The sequence below is a fragment of the Ranitomeya variabilis genome, chromosome 4 (assembly GCF_051348905.1).
Source record: "Ranitomeya variabilis isolate aRanVar5 chromosome 4, aRanVar5.hap1, whole genome shotgun sequence".
Taxonomy (NCBI): domain Eukaryota; kingdom Metazoa; phylum Chordata; class Amphibia; order Anura; family Dendrobatidae; genus Ranitomeya; species Ranitomeya variabilis.
The window spans coordinates 551,988,680-552,001,681 of record NC_135235.1 but is presented as its reverse complement, the minus strand read 5'-3'; positions in this window follow the sequence as shown (position 1 = coordinate 552,001,681).

The window sequence follows — 13,002 nt, the reverse complement described above, 5'->3', positions numbered from 1 at the left end:
CTCAATTTTTGCATGTGGGAAATCTTGCAAAATCGGCAGTGTATCAAATACTTATTTTCCCCACTGTAATTCATTACAGTATAGAAGTATTATCAGGAAGCACATTTTCTTGATAAGCTGTTGTGCCTGTTAATGTGGAATAACACAATTTCTCTCCTCCCTTCCCCAACGGACATAAGACGGAATTTGATCCCTGACTGAAGAGAGATTTGTAGACAGATTTGAGCAGCGTTTAAGAGTGAATGATCAGTGGAAGAGAGAAAAAGTAACAGATAAGTGAGGAAGGAAACATTTTTCATCTAAGATTTGTAAATAAGAAAAAAAATGTAGCTACTGCATAAATGTTTTTTTTTTTTTTTTTTTTAATAAAAAAGTTGGTGTGGCCACTACATCAAAGTCACATAATTTAGAAGCGCTGTTTTGAGCTGGTGGAGGGCGGATATTCTGTGAGCAGGACCAAGGATTGTTGGGCACTATGAAGTTGTGCATTTTATATTTCAGTATAGACTTGAATGTAAAATCTGGCTAATGCATTGACAACCTCCCCTCACAAGAACAAGGACAGTAAAATGCGATGACAAACGAATATGGATTTTTTTTCTTAAAAAGGAAATGAAACTAACCTTATTAACATTTTTCACTTTTGCACTTTCGTTTTCTTCTCCACTTATTCCAAGAGTCATGACTTTTTTATTTTTTTGTCAACATAGCCATGTGAAGGCTTGATTTTTGCAAGATAAGTTGTACTCTTGAATGACACCATCCATTAATCATGTGATGTACTGGAAAGCAGGAAAAAAATATCAAGTGTGGTGAAATAGCAAAAAAAGCGTAATTCCGCAATTGTTTTGAGTTTTTTTTTTATTTCCAGCATTCATTGTAGAGTAAAAATAACCTGTCAATATGATTGTCCAGATCAGTATGATTCTGGAGATACCAAACGTAGAGTTTTTGGTTTATTTAAATGGTTAAAAAAAACTCAGAAAGTTGTTAAAAAAAATTGCCTCTGATGCTATTTTCCAAGAGCCATAACATTTTACATTTTTGGGATATGGAGCTATGTGAAGGCTTGTTTTTTTGCACCATGAGCCAATGCTTTTATTGATATCATTTAGGGGAGGACATGTTGTTTTGATAACCTATTGTTGTATTTTATCGCAGTGCTGTGACAGCAACCCCCCCCCCCCTTCCGCAATTCTGGCATTTTTATTTTTTCTCATTAGGCCGCTTACTGATCAGATTAATTTATTTTATATAGATGCCCATATAGATTGCTTAGGAAGGTTGATCCCACTGACAGATTCCCATTAATGACCATCAAAAGAAGTTGACTAGGCACGCATTTCCTTTCTTTTCATAGACCTCAGATATTTGTTAGGTATAACATATTGGTAACTTACTAGCAGTAATATACAAAAATGTAAATAACACAGCTAGCATGTGGAGGAAGGTGTTCTGGTCAGATGAAACCAAAGTAAAACTTTTTGGTTTAAAGGCAAAGAGCTATGTATGGCAGAAAACTAACACTGCACATCATCCTTAAAACACCATCCCCACAGTCAAACATGGTAGTGGCAACATCATGCTGTGAGGATGCCTTTCTAAAGCAGGAACAGAGAAGTTAATCAGAGTTGTTAGAGGCTGAATAAGACTTAAGACTGGGGCGTAGGTTCACCTTCCAGCAAGACAACAAAACTATATATACTGACAGAGCTATAGTGGAATGGTTTTGATTGAAGCATATTCATGTGTGTGAATGGCTCAGTCATAGTCAAGAGCTAAATCCCATTGAGAATCGGTGACAAGATTTGAAAATTACTGTGCAAAGATGCCTCCATCCAGTCTCAGTGAGCTAAAGTTAGTATGTAAAGAAGAATGGGCAAACATTCCAGTCCCTACATTGATGCCTTAATTGCATGCGGGCTCCTTGATGATAATGGCTAAGAAACATGCTATGAAAATTGGTATACTGCTATATTAAAAAAAAGAATAAAAAATACAGTTAAAAAACCCTTGAACAAGTGATATAAATGGCAATGTCTGCCACACGTCTTTTTCCAACTCCGATATCTTAGTTCCCAGGTTACCTCATTGGCACTTGAGCCAGTGATATTTTTTTTACACAAAGGCTTATTGGTTGCTGGCACAAGTGCTCCATTGTAGATTTCAATGCACCTGGATAGGCAGGTCCACAACTTATATCAAGCCAGGCAACTAGATCACAAATCTTCAACCCTGCCCAAAAGCAGGGACGGCATTCACTATAACCCCAAAAGCTAAGAATGGCAACAGCACTACAGTAGGTGAGTAACGAAAAGGCATGATTTGTTTTAGTGTTTTCCGTCATTCACATTTTATTGCTGAAGGTATCAGATTCGAAAGAAACACTTGTGATGTGTATTCTTTGCTTCAATACCCAAACACAATGCAATGAAATAATTTCTAGGTAAAGCAATCCTATTGTCCTTTCACACAAATAACTATCAAATCACCTACTGAATATGGCATACAGGAGGCAAAATGAGTGTGGTGAGATAAACCAATTATGCTAGGTAAAAACAAAAGTTGGCCATAAACAGTAGATGAACCCCTACTGATATTGGCGGTGGTGGCGTCGGCTGACTATCTAATGTGAACTCAGGTGTCTTGAATCTTAATTGCAGATACAGGGGGATATATTATTGAGACTACAAATTGCCTGAGGAAGATAATCTACATCTGTGGGCAAGAGTTTAGTTTTTTAAACTATTGAATGTGACTTTCTCTAAGACCTTATTCACATGTTAATCATTGTTTCCATGCCTGACAAAAACAGGCCGTTTTCAACAATGTGCTGGTCCACTTCTTTCAGTTTTTGGTTTGTGCATCTGTTTTCAGCCAATTGTATGTCATCCATTTTTCTCATAAGCAAAAGATACACAGTTTCTTAAGCTTCTCCTAGCAACCGGTCGGTGAAAACTGACAACATATATATGCAATCCATCTGCATACCTACCAACATTGAAAGACAGGATAGAGGGGCACATGCTGTAGCGTGCCACTGCAATTTCTCTAAGTTATTTTCCTAACCTTGCCTTTACACATGTGAAATATTAGTCCTAGTGAAGCCCCTGTGTTCCCACACAGTCTGGTACCACACAGTCTGGTACCACTTTGTGTCCCACAGCCCCATTCTACACATTGTGCTTCCCATCACAGGTTCCCCTACACAGTATGATACCTATCATGGCACCTCCACCCTAAACAGTATGGTACCCACTACAACCCTCATAACAAAGTATGATGGTCCCTTTGTCCCAATCGTCGCAGTATGATTCCCACCACAGCTTCCATACACAGTATATTGTCCACCACAACTGCCTATTCAGTATGATGCCTGCCTCAGCTCCCTTACACGGTATAATGCCATCACAGCACCCCTACACAGTATGATGCCCAACACAGCCCACCTCTACACATTATGATGCCCACCACAGCCCAACCCTACACAGTATGGTGCCCACCACAGCACAGCCATAAACAGTGTGATGCTCTCCACAACCCCCCTAACACAGTATGATGGTCCCATAGCTCAGTATTCACAGTGTGATGCCCATAACAGCCCCCTCTTCAAAGGATGACTTCAAATACAGTCCTCTACTCAATATGATGCTCTCCACAGCCCCCATACATATTATGATTCCCACGACAGCCACCATGCAAAATGATGATGGTACCACAGCCCCCCTCCCCTGAAATTCAGCCCTGGCATTTGAAATCACACAGGCCCATGCTGTCCCTGTCCCCAAGCATCAGATGGAATATATTACTAAAATTACCCTGGATGGAGGGAAGGAAGATTTACTACATGACAAATATTTCTCATGATTCCCGTGGCCTGATGGATTAAGTGATGGAGTCAGCAACTTTGTGCTCCTTCACAACTCTTAACAATATGGATATCTTGAGAACACCGATTCTGTTAATAACGTAGCAGACAAGGCAGCCCTTGACCAGACAGGCCCTTCTGGCATTTGCCGGAATTGCCAGATGGCCAGTCCGGCCCTGCACTTACCTGTCACATGCCTGCTTGCTGCTACTTTGGTACTTGTCTCTGTTGCCAGTTTAGGTAGAGCTTGACAACTTGCCAAGACCTTCAGGTCACATGGTCTGAAAATCTTTACAACATCTTCAAGCTCTACCTTGACAGCATGGTGAAACAAGAACTTGTCCACTCCTGGCCCCACCAATATATCTGTGTTTTGAGGATAGAGGTGCAGTTGAAGTTGGATCTAATCCCTTACCTCCCAGGACAGCTCTCCAAATTCAGGACTGTCTCACAGGATCTGGGATGGTTGAGAGGTATGCATCTGCTGAACAATTTTTTCTCTCACCCATTTACTTGCATGACTGGTTTCTCAGTAGTTTTTTTTCTTTGCAAACTTTGAGTAGCCCTTATAAAATACAATGTGTTCATGTAAAAAACAAGTGCAAATACAAGTGTAACACTTAAGGTACCTTCACATTAAGCGACGCTGCAGCGATAGCGACAACGATGCCGATCGCTGCAGCGTCGCTGTTTGATCGCTGGAGAGCTGTCACACAAACCGCTCTCCAGCGACCAACGATGCCGAGGTCCCCGGGTAACCAGGGTAAACATCGGGTTACTAAGCGCAGGGCCGCTGTTGTGAATTAGACTTTTTGGCTCCCTCTTGTGGTTACTAGTGATATGACTATGGGATTATCTTTCCTCAGTTTGGCACCCACCTGGGTCGTTAGTCCAGGGGTGTTGCTATATAAACTTCCTGGATCCTTAGTCCAGTGCCTGGCATCGTTGTAATCAGATCCTTTCTGTTTGCTCCTGTCGGCTGCTCCTTGTTCGTGCAAAATTAAGCTAAGTCCTGCTTCTTTGTTTTTTGGTTATTTGCTTTGCTCTTATTTTTGTCCAGCTTGTACTAAATGTGATTCCTGACTTTGCTGGAGGCTCTAGGGGGCTGGTGTTCTCCCCCCGGGCTGTTAGACGGTTCGGGGGTTCTTGAATATCCAGCGTGGATATTTTGATAGGGTTTTTGCTGACCATATAAGTCATCTTACTATATTCTGCTATTAGCTAGTGGGCCTCTCTTTGCTAAATACCTAGCTCATTCTTACGTTTGTCTTTTCCTCTTACCTCACCGTTATTATTTGTTGGGGGCTTGTATCCAACTTTTGGGGTCTTTTCTCTGGAGGCAAGAAAGGTTTTTCTTTTCCCTTCTAGGGTTAGTTAGTTCTCCGGCTGGCGCGAGACGTCTAGAACCAACGTAGGCACGTTCCCCGGCTGCTGCTATTTGTGGTGCTAGGATTAGATATATGGTCAGCTCAGTTACCACTGCCCTATGAGCTGGTTTTTTGTGTTTACAGACTTAGTAATTATTTCTGAGACCCTCTGCCATTGGGGTCATAACAGTATGCCAGGCCAACATTGAATGTTTAATGCATTGCAGAAGTGGGATAATAAGAAAGGAAATTCTGAGTTGTTTTTTTTTTCCTCTCTTCCTCCCCTTTACCTCTGAGTGGCTTGTGCTTGCTGCAGACATGAATGTCCAGACCTTGATTACAAGTGTAGACCAGCTTGCTGCTCGTGTGCAGGGCATACAAGATTTTGTTACCAGTAGTCCAATGTCTGAACCTAAAATACCTATTCCTGAACTGTTTTCTGGAGACCGATTTAAGTTTAGGAATTTCAGGAATAATTGTAAATTGTTTCTATCTCTGAGACCCCGTTCATCTGGAGATTCAGCTCAGCAAGTTAAAATTGTTATCTCTTTTTTACGGGGCGACCCTCAGGATTGGGCTTTCTCGCTAGCGCCAGGAGATCCGGCATTGGCAAATATTGATGCGTTTTTTCTGGCGCTTGGATTGCTTTATGAGGAACCCAATCTTGAAGTTCAGGCAGAAAAAGCCTTGCTGGCTATTTCTCAGGGCCAGGATGAAGCTGAAGTGTATTGCCAAAAATTTCGGAAATGGTCCGTGCTTACTCAGTGGAATGAGTGTGCTCTGGCCGCAAATTTCAGAAATGGCCTTTCTGAAGCCATTAAGAATGTGATGGTGGGTTTCCCCATTCCTACAAGTCTGAATGATTCCATGGCGCTGGCTATTCAAATTGACCGGCGTTTGCGGGAGCGCAAAACCGCTAATCCTCTGGTGGTGTTGTCTGAACAAACACCTGATTTAATGCAATGTGATAGAATTCAGACTAGAAATGAGCGGAAAAATCATAGACGTCAGAATGGGTTGTGTTTTTACTGTGGTGATTCTACACATGTTATATCAGCATGCTCTAAACGCCTAACAAGGGTTGTTAGTCCTGTCGCCATTGGTAATTTGCAACCTAAATTTATTTTGTCTGTGACTTTAATTTGCTCATTGTCTTCTTACCCTGTTATGGCGTTTGTGGATTCAGGTGCTGCCCTGAGTCTTATGGATCTGTCATTTGCCAAGCGCTGTGGTTTTGTTCTTGAACCGTTGGTAAATCCTATTCCTCTTAGAGGTATTGATGCTACGCCATTGGCGGAAAATAAACCGCAGTTTTGGACGCAGGTAACCATGTGCATGACTCCTGAACATCGGGAGGTGATTCGTTTTCTTGTTCTGCATAAAATGCATGATTTGGTCGTTTTGGGTCTGCCATGGTTACAGACCCACAATCCAGTCTTGGATTGGAAGGCAATGTCTGTGTCAAGTTGGGGCTGTCAGGGAATTCATGCTGATTCCCCGCCGGTGTCTATTGCTTCCTCTACTCCTTCGGAAGTTCCTGAGTATTTGTCTGATTATCAGGATGTATTCAGCGAGTCCAGGTCCAGTGCTCTGCCTCCTCATAGGGACTGTGACTGCGCCATAGATTTGATTCCAGGTAGTAAATTTCCTAAGGGAAGACTATTTAATCTGTCTGTACCTGAGCATGCCGCAATGCGTTCGTATATCAAGGAGTCTCTGAGAAGGGGCATATCCGTCCATCCTCTTCCCCTCTTGGTGCGGGATTCTTTTTTGTGGCCAAGAAGGACGGATCTTTGAGACCTTGTATTGACTATCGGCTTCTGAATAAAATCACTGTTAAATTTCAGTATCCTTTGCCTCTGTTGTCGGACTTGTTTGCCCGGATTAAAGGTGCCAAGTGGTTCACCAAGATAGATCTTCGTGGTGCGTACAACCTTGTGCGCATTAAGCAAGGAGATGAATGGAAGACAGCATTTAATACGCCCGAAGGTCATTTTGAGTACTTGGTGATGCCTTTTGGGCTCTCTAATGCTCCCTCAGTGTTTCAGTCCTTTATGCATGATATTTTCCGGAAGTATCTGGATAAATTTATGATTGTTTATCTGGATGATATTCTGGTTTTCTCTGAAGATTGGGACTCACATGTGGAGCAGGTCAGGATGGTGTTTCAGGTTTTGCGTGAGAATGCTTTGTTTGTTAAGGGCTCAAAGTGTCTCTTTGGAGTACAGAAGGTTCCCTTTTTGGGGTTTATTTTTTCCCCTTCTGCTGTGGAGATGGACCCAGTCAAGGTCCGAGCTATTCATGATTGGACTCAACCCACGTCAGTTAAGAGTCTTCAGAATTTCTTGGGTTTTGCTAACTTCTACCGTCGTTTTATCGCTAATTTTTCTAGCGTTGTTAAACCTTTGACGGATATGACCAAGAAAGGTTCTGATGTTGCTAACTGGGCCCCTGCAGCCGTGGAGGCGTTCCAAGAGTTGAAGCGCCGGTTTACTTCGGCGCCTGTTTTGTGCCAGCCTGATGTCTCACTTCCCTTTCAGGTCGAAGTGGATGCTTCTGAGATTGGGGCAGGGGCCGTTTTGTCACAGAGAGGCCCTGGTTGCTCAGTAATGAGACCATGTGCTTTCTTCTCTAGGAAGTTTTCGCCTGCTGAGCGGAATTATGATGTTGGCAATCGGGAGCTGCTGGCCATGAAGTGGGCATTTGAGGAGTGGCGTCATTGGCTCGAGGGTGCTAAGCATCGTGTGGTGGTCTTGACTGATCACAAAAATTTGATGTATCTCGAGTCTGCTAAACGCCTGAATCCTAGACAGGCCCGCTGGTCATTGTTTTTCTCCCGTTTTGACTTTGTGGTCTCGTATTTACCAGGTTCAAAGAATGTGAAGGCTGATGCTCTTTCAAGGAGCTTTGTGCCTGACTCTCCTGGAGTCGCAGAACCAGTTGGTATTCTTAAAGAGGGAGTTATCTTGTCGGCCATTTCTCCTGATTTGCGACGTGTGTTGCAGAGATTTCAGGCTGGTAGACCTGACTCTTGTCCACCTGACAGACTGTTTGTTCCTGATAAGTGGACCAGCAGAGTCATTTCCGAGGTTCATTCCTCGGTGTTGGCAGGGCATCCGGGAATTTTTGGCACCAGAGATCTGGTGGCTAGGTCCTTTTGGTGGCCTTCCTTGTCACGGGATGTGCGGTCATTTGTGCAGTCCTGTGGGACTTGTGCTCGAGCTAAGCCTTGCTGTTCTCGTGCCAGCGGGTTGCTCTTGCCCTTGCCTGTTCCGAAGAGGCCTTGGACACACATTTCCATGGATTTCATTTCAGATCTCCCGGTGTCTCAGGGCATGTCTGTCATCTGGGTGGTATGTGATCGCTTTTCTAAAATGGTCCATTTGGTGCCTTTGCCTAAGCTGCCTTCCTCTTCCGATCTGGTTCCTGTGTTCTTTCAGAATGTGGTTCGTTTACACGGCATTCCTGAGAATATTGTGTCTGACAGAGGATCCCAGTTTGTTTCCAGGTTCTGGCGATCCTTTTGTGCTAGGATGGGCATTGATTTGTCGTTTTCGTCTGCCTTTCATCCTCAGACTAATGGACAAACGGAGCGAACTAATCAGACTCTGGAGGCTTATTTGAGGTGTTTTGTTTCGGCAGATCAGGATGATTGGGTGACCTTCTTGCCGTTGGCTGAGTTTGCCCTTAATAATCGGGCTAGTTCCGCTACTTTGGTTTCGCCATTTTTCTGCAACTCTGGTTTCCATCCTCGTTTTTCCTCGGGACATGTGGAGCCTTCTGACTGTCCTGGGGTAGATTCTGTGGTGGATAGGTTGCAGCAGATCTGGAACCTTTTGTCACAGGAGAAGGCTCAGCGTTTTGCCAACCGCCGCCGCGGTGTGGGTCCCCGACTTCGTGTTGGGGATTTGGTATGGCTGTCTTCTCGATTTGTTCCTATGAAGGTCTCCTCTCCTAAATTTAAGCCTCGCTTCATCGGTCCTTACAAGATATTGGAAATCCTTAATCCTGTGTCCTTTCGCTTGGATCTTCCGGTGTCGTTTGCCATTCACAACGTGTTCCATAGGTCTTTGTTGCGGCGGTACGTTGTACCTGTGGTTCCTTCTGTTGAGCCTCCTGCTCCGGTGTTGGTTGAGGGCGAGTTGGAGTACGTGGTGGAGAAGATCTTGGATTCTCGTCTCTCCAGATGGAGGCTTCAGTATCTGGTCAAGTGGAAGGGCTATGGTCAGGAGGATAATTCCTGGGTGGTTGCTTCTGATGTGCATGCGGCCGATTTAGTTTGTGCCTTTCACGCTGCTCATCCTGATCGCCCTGGTGGTCTTGGTGAGGGTTCGGTGACCCCTCCTTAAGGGGGGGGGTACTGTTGTGAATTAGACTTTTTGGCTCCCTCTTGTGGTTACTAGTGATATGACTATGGGATTGTCTTTCCTCAGTTTGGCACCCACCTGGGTCGTTAGTCCAGGGGTGTTGCTATATAAACTTCCTGGATCCTTAGTCCAGTGCCTGGCATCGTTGTAATCAGATCCTTTCTGTTTGCTCCTGTCGGCTGCTCCTTGTTCGTGCAAAATTAAGCTAAGTCCTGCTTCTTTGTTTTTTGGTTATTTGCTTTGCTCTTATTTTTGTCCAGCTTGTACTAAATGTGATTCCTGACTTTGCTGGAGGCTCTAGGGGGCTGGTGTTCTCCCCCCGGGCCGTTAGACGGTTCGGGGGTTCTTGAATATCCAGCGTGGATATTTTGATAGGGTTTTTGCTGACCATATAAGTCATCTTACTATATTCTGCTATTAGCTAGTGGGCCTCTCTTTGCTAAATACCTAGCTCATTCTTACGTTTGTCTTTTCCTCTTACCTCACCGTTATTATTTGTTGGGGGCTTGTATCCAACTTTTGGGGTCTTTTCTCTGGAGGCAAGAAAGGTCTTTCTTTTCCCTTCTAGGGTTAGTTAGTTCTCCGGCTGGCGCGAGACGTCTAGAACCAACGTAGGCACGTTCCCCGGCTGCTGCTATTTGTGGTGCTAGGATTAGATATATGGTCAGCTCAGTTACCACTGCCCTATGAGCTGGTTTTTTGTGTTTACAGACTTAGTAATTATTTCTGAGACCCTCTGCCATTGGGGTCATAACAGGCCGCGCTTAGTAACCCGATGTTTACCCTGGTTACCAGCGTAAAATGTAAAAAAAACAAACAGTACATACTTACATTCGTGTCCCCCGGTGTCCGCTTCCTGCACTGACTGAGCGCCGGCCCTAACAGCAGAGCGGTGACGTCACCGCTGTGCTGTACTTTCACTTTCACTTTACGGCGCTCAGTCAGTGTGGGAAGCGGACGCCGGGGGACGCGAAGGTGAGCATGTACTGTTTGTTTTTTTTACATTTTACACTGGTAACCAGGGTAAACATCGGGTTACTAAGCGCGGCCCTGCGTTTAGTAACCCGATGTTTACCCTGGTTACCAGTGTAAAACATCGCTGGTATCGTTGCTTTTGGTGTCAAACACGACGACACACACCGGTCTGACGACCAAATAAAGTTCTGAACTTTGTTCAACGACCAGCGATATCACAGCAGGATCCTGATCGCTGCTGCGTGTCAAACTAAACGATATCGCTAGCCAGGACGCTGCAACGTCACGGATCGCTAGCGATATCGTTTAGTGTGAAGGTACCTTTAGGGTTCTCCTAGAACTGTATTAAACTCCTTCTAAGCTCTTTAACATTAACACAGCCTTATTAATGCCCAATTGTCCTCAATGAAGAAGCTGTAGATTTTTTTAACAAGCCTAACAAAAAATATCTCATGATTTTTGGAAAAGCAATAGATTTGCTCTTTTTTGAAAATGAAGAAGCAATGAATTTGTACCAGCGATCTGCTGCACTGAAGACAGTGGAGGCTGGACATCACTTTACACTCATAACAAACTGGGCTACTTTTTGCCACTGATCCAAACTGCTGGCCCAAAAGTCAATGACATGCCGATAACTGGGAGTGTACACCTGTTTCCTTGACACACAATCAGGGATGGATATCTGGTGGTGTAAAAAAGAATGAGGACTGGAGTAATCAAAGTACGCAAAAGCCGTATTTGTGGTTAATGATAACACTGACAAGGTACTTTTTGAGACCACCATTACCAGAGCTTTTAGGTGCTGTTGAAACTCCTCCACCAACAACACTTGCTATATTACCTGTTCCCGAGCTTACCACTGAAGAATTATGTCTTTCGGAAGATCTTTTGGAGTGACATCAGCTTCACTCTTTATTGTCCATGCCACATCCCTACTCTTCTGATTACAAAACCACCTTAATAGAAAAAGGAGATTGACGTTTCAGAGTAAACCGTGCTGCTGTATTTAGAAAGCAGTTCCAGAATGGAATAGCAATTTTATATTTTATATTTTTCCTCGTTTCATGCTTGCGCCAAGCAAAAAACGACATAGTACAATCAGTTAGGGTTGAGCGACTTTTGCTTTTTTAGGATCGAGTCGGGTTTCGTGAAACCCGACTGTCTCGAAAGTCGGATCGTGTGAAATCGGCCGATTATTGTGAAAAGTCGGGGGGCCGACCGAAACACGAAACCCAATGCAAGTCAATGGGTTTTCCTCCTCCTCCTCCTCCTCCTCCCGCCGCACAAAACGAGCCGGAACCCATGTCATCACGCTGCACACACTCCTTCATTGGCTGAAAAAATGGCGGGGAAAGCGTCATATGAAACGCGACTTTGGCGCAAAGATCGCCGACCGTGTGGCTGATTCCACGCTGGGGTCGGGTTTCACGAAACCCGACTTTGCCAAAAGTCGGCGACTTTTGAAAATGACCGATCCGTTTCGCTCAACCCTACAATCAGTATAAAAGGGAAAGGAGGTTGTGCTATGCAGTTTGTTTTTTAAAAAGAGCTTGGTGAAAGCACAAAACGCATAAAAATAAATACTTCAAAATTCCTATTCCACTCTGGAACTGCTTTCTTTCTACAGCAGTGTGATCTACTCTGAAACATCCTTTTTCTACTAATCTATATGCATTTGCCAACATGGCTGCAGCAGCTGTAATATTCACAGGCAATTATTGGAGTTGTTACAATCACAACCCTTTCAGGGGAGTATCTCCATAATTCCCTTCTCATTTGTACCTTTCAATATCACCTTATGTGCACTTGTGTTCCCTTTTTTCCTCTACAACACCATCTTAGCACCTCGATCTGGTTCCCAGGTCTTGTCTACCAAACATCCATTATAATAATCACCATTATCATTATTCCTAATTCTGCTGCCAGTTTCTTTGGTGTGGGAAATGCCTAAGCTCCTTGCTCCCCTGCCTGAGTCTTAACTTTTGATTTGTCCTAAGAGTGCCATGATCACCTCAGATGCCTCTGCTAACCAACACAGCAGGACATTTGAACTGTGTCCTCCATCTCTGTGTTGCATAGTTTGATCACAGAAGAAACTTGTGAGAGCAGATTATATGGGGTAATTCAACTTTTATCTACACAGAACATGAGGTACATGCATCAGCTTCTTAATACAGCATAACAGAAAGTCTGAAGCACCTTCTACCAGAGAGAAAGTGAAACCAAAAGTACAACAAGTGTACGCATTACATTCAACTAAGCATATAAAAGTAACAACATCACCATCTCATGTCAGAAATGTATAAACTCCTCCTGCACACACATAAGTCTGTATCTGTTATATATCTGCCAACACCCTTTCTCAACAGTAAGGACTTATTCAGATAAGCCTAATTTCTTCAACAGTCTCTGATGTCTTTCAGCA